The sequence below is a fragment of the Sprattus sprattus genome, assembly GCF_963457725.1.
Source record: "Sprattus sprattus genome assembly, chromosome: 1".
Taxonomy (NCBI): domain Eukaryota; kingdom Metazoa; phylum Chordata; class Actinopteri; order Clupeiformes; family Clupeidae; genus Sprattus; species Sprattus sprattus.
The window spans coordinates 32,210,678-32,219,417 of record NC_137920.1 but is presented as its reverse complement, the minus strand read 5'-3'; the positions used below and the strand labels follow the sequence as shown (position 1 = coordinate 32,219,417).

The 8,740-nt window shown below is 43.4% G+C and overlaps 1 protein-coding gene across 1 annotated transcript in view; it reads left to right on the top strand.

Moving 5' to 3' along the window:
- Positions 1 to 8,740, top strand: part of hap1 (huntingtin associated protein 1) — a gene marked incomplete at its 5' end in the record, with an annotated part of 41,441 nt that overhangs the window by 6,289 nt on the left and 26,412 nt on the right. The window lies entirely within an intron of this gene.

Sequence of the window (8,740 nt, the reverse complement as noted above, 5' to 3'; positions counted from 1 at the left end):
AGCTTTTGGTACTCAGTTGTTACCCCTTCTCTCACATACACAAACACACAGCACCCTTAACACAAAGCCTTTCTTGACGATAGAACCGAAAGGAAACAAAGTGAAGCCAGTCTCCTGCATATTGTATGACTTGTTGAAATAGGTCAGTCCTACACCGATTCTTTACCAAGGGGACTATAATGTTCTCCCAGCCACAGAAGTTCTCTTGTTCTGAGTTTCCTCACACCAGAGAAGAGTGTAGGGGTATAAATGGTCACCAATAGCAACGCTGTGTACGATGGTTCAGTGACTCACCACAGCCCACCACCTGGCAGACAGGTGATTCATCCCAAAAGTCATGTGCTGAAATCCAGACATCTTTTTGAAAGCATTAAAATGTATACACATGTTTATTGCATGTCATTTACACTATACACTAGTATAATTAATTATTTTATCTAGCACTTTACATTCATTATCATCGCGGTCTAAAGGGTGCAAACGTGCAGTAAATACAAACTGTGTGTACAAATGCATAATTCATGGATAAGATGAGATTACATACTTAATTATTTAATGAAGCCTGCAGCAGGTGAAAAGATCAAATCCCCACCTATAGCTAGACACTTGTTTAACTCTTTTGTTTGCATAATATGTTGTGTACGCTGTTTGACGGAGGGATTCCGTGTCTGTGATGTTGCTTACTGAGAAAATGCTTTGTGGACTGTCTATCACCTAAATGGGGTCTCTGTGTGAATATTGTGTCAAATTACATCATTTGTGAATAGTCATTTATGCATTTAATAGTAAACAGTTGTTAAAGATGTACTCAAACTCAAATTAAAGCAAGGTAAATAAAGTAATAATGTGGTTTAAAAAAAAATCTGTTGAATTCAATGTAGCATATTCCAAGTCACAGCTAAACAAAGCAGGATCGATTGCTGTACTTTCTGATATCCTCTTTAAGAAATCTAGTCCACTTTTTTATGTACAGCAGAAGGCCAATGTAATCCAAACATGATGAAAGGGGCAACTTTTCTTTTTGGAATATCTCACATCCTTCTGTGTTCTATGCTTTTGGCTCTGCTGTATGAAGAAATACCCATATTTGCATATGGATGCGTTCCCTGTTGTGTGTGCAAAGTGATGTGAAAGGACGCATTATCAATGGTTCCTCATAAATGCAGTCAGTGACCAGAATATGAATTGCAGGTACTCGGATGTAGAAAAACCCACGCAGTTAAACTGTGCAGTGTTGAAGTGGAAGCGTTAATGCTCATGAAAGCCATGCCATTAACACAAACAGATTTAATGATCAGTGCTCAGTGTCTTGTATGAATCTATCAATTTCTGTCCTTGTATTTCCCTCCCCAGCGTTTTCTTTTTGAAGGTCACCACGTTGCTACACTTCAAAATTAAGACAAACAAGACCAAACTGCAGTCATCTGTGCATGACTGCCTTTGTGAGCCTGTCCCCAGCAGGCAGGCAGGGGGGGTCAGAGGGCAGCATTCTCAGGCAAGAACTATGTGTCTGTGTGTGTGTGTGTGTGTGTGTGTGTGTGTGTGTGTGTGTGTGTGTGTGTGTGTGTGTGTGTGTGTGTGTGTGAGTGAGTGTGAGTGTGTGTGTGTGTGTGTGTGTGTGTGTGTGAGAGAGATAGAGAGAGGGAGACAGAGAGAGAGAGAGGGAGGGAGAGAGAAAGAGACAGAGAGAGGGAGGGAGAGAGAGAGAGAGAAGGAGAGAGAGAGACAGAGAGAGGGAGGGAGGGAGGGAGAGAGAGAGAGAGACTGTCTATAGGGGCTAAAATAGCCCAGCATTTACTGCAGCCAAGACCATTTCAGCATCCTCAGCAGGGTGACACTCTAGATATAGACCGAGCAGGACTTCTTTATCTAGCGTGTTAGTGACAAGGGCTGCAGTGAGGAGAACGTCATCCCCGCCAAGCCTCTCAGGGAAGGGGGAAAGTGTCACAACAGCATGGGCCATTAGATATGTCACTCTATTAGACATGATGCAGGAAGTCTTGTACATTAGCAGGTTGTTTACATTAAAGTACCGTAAAGAAAAGATCATTTTTCTAGTAATAGTGTGTGGGGGCAGCGATTGCATATAAGATCATAGTGCATTAAATCCCTGATGAAACATGATACAAAACATAGTGGGATATTGTGAGTAGGGTGTCCAGTGAACTTGCATTTTTAGACAGTGCACATTTAATATTCATTCCCTGCCAAGTGCTGCCCCCATCCTGAAAAGGCCTGGAACGCATAGACTGTATGATTACAAGGATCGCTAACATTTCAAAGAGAAGGCTTGGAATTCTTTGACTAAAATACTTGCCATGTGACTATATAGGATATGGTGAGGTCAGAGTTGGTATGCAATTTCACTGCACTGCAATGTCTGTCATGCCATCATGTTTTGTGTTAAATACTTTGATACCCTCTGGATAGATTTAATTAACATATTTACATAGAATGACATAATATATTGCTTGTCCAGGAACACTCCTTTGCTATTAAAGTCATACAACATTAATCTGAACTATTTATTGGTTCTGGTTGTATGGTCAGTTTTTTCGATTAAACAAACAAACAACACGGCCTTGTATTCTTCCACTAAACTCTTTGCACTTAACTCATATCTAACTGATTAATTCAGAGTTACTGTAATGGAAAAATCTGAACTACAAGATCCACAATACACCGCTTCACTGGGCAAATGAACGGACATCCACCCCTTTCTCTGACAGTTTACGGTCTTCAAGAAAAGTTCTACCAAAACAGGCTGAAGGGCAATTTTCAGACAAACATAGGAGAAGTTGTGAAAGAAAAGATTCTGTCCCACATACAGACAAACGGACTACTGAAAACGCAAAATACAACACTGACGTAAACAGCCCAATATTTGAAGTAAGTTTATTCTTTTTTTGTTTTACAGTATTGTGCCGGAGAGAGAGGGTGGGACATATAGTCCGGGATTTTTCAATCCAAACAAGGACACAGTTAGTTTGCCTAATATTTAATATGCACGACTACGTTTGCTGTGCTTGTCAGAATAATATTCGCAGCCTTTTCTCTTCATGTTTTCTCAATGGTAACGATAACGGAGTTTGTCACTGATCGCCAGACTTTATGGCTCTTCTGTAGACCCGACTCCCAAATAAGGTCGAACTGAGGCATCGGACGGAAGCCTTGGCTAGCTTTCTTGCCGGTGCCTCGGGCTAATTATTTTTTGTGAACTGTTCCACGAACGTCAACAAATTGTAGTGCGACACCAGCACAGCCGGCTTTGCTATGTCTGTAAATCAGTATGAGAAACCTTGAATTTGTGTAGGTGCATGGAAAGCGTTCCAGTGCAAATAGGCTAGTACTGAGTAGCCTAATAGAAAACATACCTCGAAATATGCAGCTTGTCCCATATTCCCAAAGGATTGGATTGCACTTCGGAATATTTGCAATGCATTTTATGATATGGACAGTTGCTTGTTTTCTTTTCGTGTTTATGCTCAGCAGTAGCCTATAAGTTAAATCAAGTCGTTCAAGTCGATGCCTACGCGAGGACCGTTTGTCTACCTTGCCTTTTTGCCTGCCTGGGAAATGTTGATAAAGAACACATTAGAATCAAAACAAATAAACTTACCCCTTTATTTTGGGTAGAAATAAAGCGGTCAAGTCATCAAGTCCTCCTACAGACCCAGATAGACCAAAATACAATTACATGTAGGCTACAAACTCTTTACACTAATAAAGGTTTCAGCCAGGCACAACAATAACCTATATGGCTGTTTATTTGCCAGTTCTTGCTTTAGCCCTGATACTTTAGTGAGAGTTATTTCTATTAATGAATAATCTTCCATAGAACTGTTTTTTTTTTTTTTTAATTACTGCGTAGTGCAGCACACACTGTATGGACGCTGGGGGACAATTGTCCTTTTAAAGAGAGTAGTTTTATATTTAGACTCTTGAGGGAGCTCTATCCTTTTTCAGTGGTGCCCTGTGCCATTTCCCTTCCCGTTCGCATCCTTTCGTGTAGCCTCAATAGCCAAAGCATCAGTGCAATCATGGAACAATGCAAAGGAACACTTTTATATAACTTGGAGTTCTTCCAAATTATGCAACACTTTCAACAACAAGCTAACAATACAGGGATGTCTTTGAGGGTCCCAAAATCCAGTTTTGGCTACCACCTACTGGGACCTTGAAACCCCCTTCCGGTAAACTACACAATGCATGTAAGTTCACTTAAGTTTGAGTATTATTATTTTTTTTACGACACCAGGCTAGGTTACTGACATATTCGTAACGTAACGTATCATAACGCTCTCACACTTGCAGATGGCGTAATATTAAACTATAGCTTGTCTCCAGCTAATGTTAAAAGCTGCAGGTGCCACATTCAGAATGCTTCTACGTGCCTCTTCCTGTTGCCCCGGTAATTGGAGCCGAGCACTAAATATCCTGCTGTTAATTAATTATGAGGGCATATTAATTTCTGTTGGCAGTGCATACACAAAACCTGATAAGGATCTCTGCAGAACGCCTTCCAATGTGTATGTGTAAACACACAACTTGCCACCCGTAGCTGTATTTTTTGAAGTAGTATTAAAACATCCACATCCTGAACACCCATACCCATTTTTTTGCACGTAGTGAGAGCATAGCTCCATCATTACACATGAGCTGGTAAAGTAATACGGCCAGTGTATTTACTTTTGCACTGTTTGCTTGACGTATCCCTTTAAATTAGGCACAACGCTGTTACTGCAGACTGTTAGCACAAACCAGTTTATCTGAAATTTGCTGCCGAGTGACACACAAACATACGCAAATAAACATCAAAATCCCACCTTTTTACACATCATCAATGTTCCCCATTTACACATCGTCAATGTTCCAATCCAAACATGGCTGAAATGATATGAAGGCTCTTACATGAAAGCATTAGTAAGTGCCTTGGTATCTTGATCAAGGGGAGCCTGATCAAAAATGCCTAGGGGTGGATGAGGACATAACAGTGTTCAAACACTGATGCTAGAGAGGCAGATGGCTCTGTCATGTTGCTAAACTCAAGATGCCTCAGTCTGCCCAGATACATTGTATCTGGCAACTCCAGAGTAACTTAACCCATTCAGTGATGAGCTTAAAGGAGGTGGTATTGTATTGGTCTTGTGTGATTAGCCTCGACAGAGAGGGGAGTGGATTGACTGGGCCCCTCAGTTAGAGAGAGTGAGGGCGATGACGTGACGTGACAGGATGTGATTAAGCTGATGGGGAGTGAGGGCTGCCAGGACAGAGATCCCAGCTGATGGGGGAGTGAGGGACAGAGATCCCTGGTCCCCAACTGCAACACGGTAGAAGCATAAGACTGCTGACTCACCGGCTCTAGTGTCTCTCTCTCTTTCTCTCTCTCTCTCTCTCTCTCTCTCTCTCTCTATCACTCACTCTATACACACACTCTCAATTCCGCTCTCTTTTTCTCTCTGTCCCTCCTCTCTCTATTTTCCATCCTATATACCCCCCCCCCTGTCTTTCAATCATCCTCCACACACGCTACTCTTTCACTCTCTCTCTCACTCTCTCTCGCTCTCTCATCCACTCTCTCCACCTCCTCCAGCTGACTCCTCCCATCTGTCCCACCACTCCCCCTTGGTCACTAGGCACAGAAGGGGAAGAAATGCAGTGAGTGAGTGAGTGAGTGACTTAGTGAGTGAGCAGGTGAATGAGTAGGTGAATGAGTGAAAGAGAGCAAAAGAGGGAAACAGAGAGTGAGAGAGGACAGAGAAAAGGAGAGAGAGAGAGAACAAAGAGAGACACAGAGGGAGAGAGAGATAGATAGAAAGACAGAGAGAAAGAGAAAGCGAGAGAGACAGAGAGAGAGGGTTTACGTGTGTCCAGCTTTAACTGAAGACCGGTGCAGAGCTGAAGGGCTTGAATGTGACCCGGACCTTCTCCCGCCTCACAGAGGACAGTTCTCCGGCTGCGTCCGATGCAGGGATTCTCCGCACAGTGCAGTAAGTGTCTGCAGGCTGTGCTGGTCTCATTTTACTGTATGTGATCCATACTAGTGCCGGTACCTCCACAGCACTAGTGTGTGCTGTAGTTGTCCTGATTGTTGCTATACATTGGACCCACGCTTAATGATTTAAACATTGAGGGATGAGTGACATGTTGTTAGTTGCAAGCTTGTGTTTGTTTGCTTGTTTGCATGTGTGTGTGCCCTTGTGTTTATCTCTGCGTGTGTGTTTGTGCTGTTTGTATTTAGGTGCTTAGCTCAGACTAAAGTGTGTATGTTTGGATGTGTTTTGGGGCAAGGTTGTTTGTGTTAGTAGTCAGATATCTGGTTTAGTCTGTAGCCTGGACAAGTGAGTGTGTGTGTGTGTGTGTGTGTGTGTGTGTGTGTGTGTTTTGTATGTTCTTTGGTGTCATGTGGGTTATGCAGCTCATTCAGCGGGCTCTCTGGGATTTCACTTGTTCCTTCATGCAGGCTCACTAGTGATGCCATGTTGTGCATCAGGCTCACTAGTGATGCCATGTTGTGCTACAGGCTCACTAGTGATGCCATGTTGTGCTACAGGCTCACTAGTGATGCCATGTTGTGCTACAGGCTCACTAGTGATGCCATGTTGTGCTACAGGCTCACTAGTGATGCCATGTTGTGCTACAGGCTCACTAGTGATGCCATGTTGTGCTACAGGCTCACTAGTGATGCCATGTTGTGCCACTGTCCAGTAGAGTAGTGCAAAATGATTGATACGCCCCAAGACCCAACCCCCCTTGTGTGTGTATTTGTGGTCTTGAATAATTTCCAGAGCCCAAACCGCTTAAAGGTGCCCTTTCGAAACAATGTCACATGCCGTGGCACTCATTTGAAATAAGAGCCTTATTCAGTAATGTGCTTCAGGGCATACCACTATGCCCTTATATACAGCCATGGAGACCCCAGAGCACTCTACTGGGAACTTTCATGTTTCGTGTTTCAACTTTCAAAAGCTGTGGTTGCTTATGGTTATTCTGTCTTTCTCGCACACAAACAAACACAGACACACACAGACACACACAGACACACAGACACACACAGACACACACACACAGACACACACACACAGACACACACAGACACACACAGACCCACACTGACCCACACACACACACACAGTCACACACACCCACACACACTCACACTCACACACACAGTCCCCTTCTCCCTTTCTTTCTTCCACCCCTGTCTTCACAGTAAAGTTTATGGGAAATTCAGAGGTTGTTACCCTGGGCATGAACTTTCCTGCTGTCAAGATATAATCCACCCCGTTGTCGTAGTCACAGAGTGTGTTGGGAAAGTATTCTGGGTCCCTTCTAGAGAGTGTTAGTTTACAGTACCTTTGCTGTTAATGCTCATCACACACAAACATACACAAACATGCACACACATATACACACGCACACATGCACACACGCACACACGCAAACACACACACATGCACAAGAAACGCACACAGGCACGCACACACACACACTCAGGCTCACACATGCACACACAGACACACACATAGCACATAGACGCAGTGCAAATTGTATACACTCACACATTCACACAGTAAGTTTACGCAGTAAATGTAGCTGCAACACTGATGTACATTTTCTGTAATGCTCGCCACAGACCCACACACACACACACACACACACACACAGACTCATGCATACACACCCACTGTCGCACACACATGTAAATGTAGCTACAAGACTGATGTTACCTGGTGTTATGTCTATCAGATATCATCCAATGCTCTCACTACCTACCAATGCCATAGATATTTTGTGACCTCTACTGTGATCTGAATGTTGCATCCAGAAAACTTTTCCAGTCACTGTCTGACTTTGGACTTCACTGCTCCTCTCTAGACATGGTCATTAGTGTTATCACCACTTGTTTGTGATATTTGCACAAGCCTTTGCCAGGGTTGGTCACATGCAGAAGACAAACGATTGTAGCAGTAGTAATACTGACGTCATGAGGGGCTTACTGTCAATGATAAGGGTGCTGCGCTACTGTTCCCCTATTTATCCAATTACCTCGCATACAGCAGACAGCTGAATGACTGATGTTCAAGCCAAAGTGACTGATCTGTGATCAGTAACGTTTGTGTCAGTTAAGGTTTGAATGGCCGTTATCTCCAAACCTTGATGGAAAATCTTTCCTTACAGGAACATCGCTGTGGTTTAATAGTTAACCAGCTGGATGATGCAACGCAGGCCTATGGTAATGTCTGTAGTCACCTGCATGGGTGGGGATTCGACAATAGATGACATCATAGCTGTAACTATGACTTCCAGTCCATTGTGACTTCCTGTACACCTGCTGACTTACCTGCACTGAAATTGTTCTGTCAGTGTAAGGTTTGAACTGGGGTCAAGTGTAAGGTTTGAACTGGGGTCAAGTGTAAGGTTTGAACTGGGGTCAAGTGTAAGGTTTGCACTGCATCTCAGACACTACACTCTGCTTACCTTGTTTTGCTGACTCAGCAAGTGCTTGTTAATAGTTTCACACAAAAGCGGCAAAGGTACCGCTATCCTTCACCGTTCAAGACGTGAACTGCACCTGTTTTGATGTGCGCCAGTGTCAGTGGGGTTAATGATGTCCATATCAGCCTTATCAGAGCCTTGCCGTTCATCACTTAGTGAGTTATTGATTTCAGGTCACAGTCAGAGCACAGCTACGTGCTAACGCTAATCTATGTGCCCTGATAACTTCATAGATCTGGTG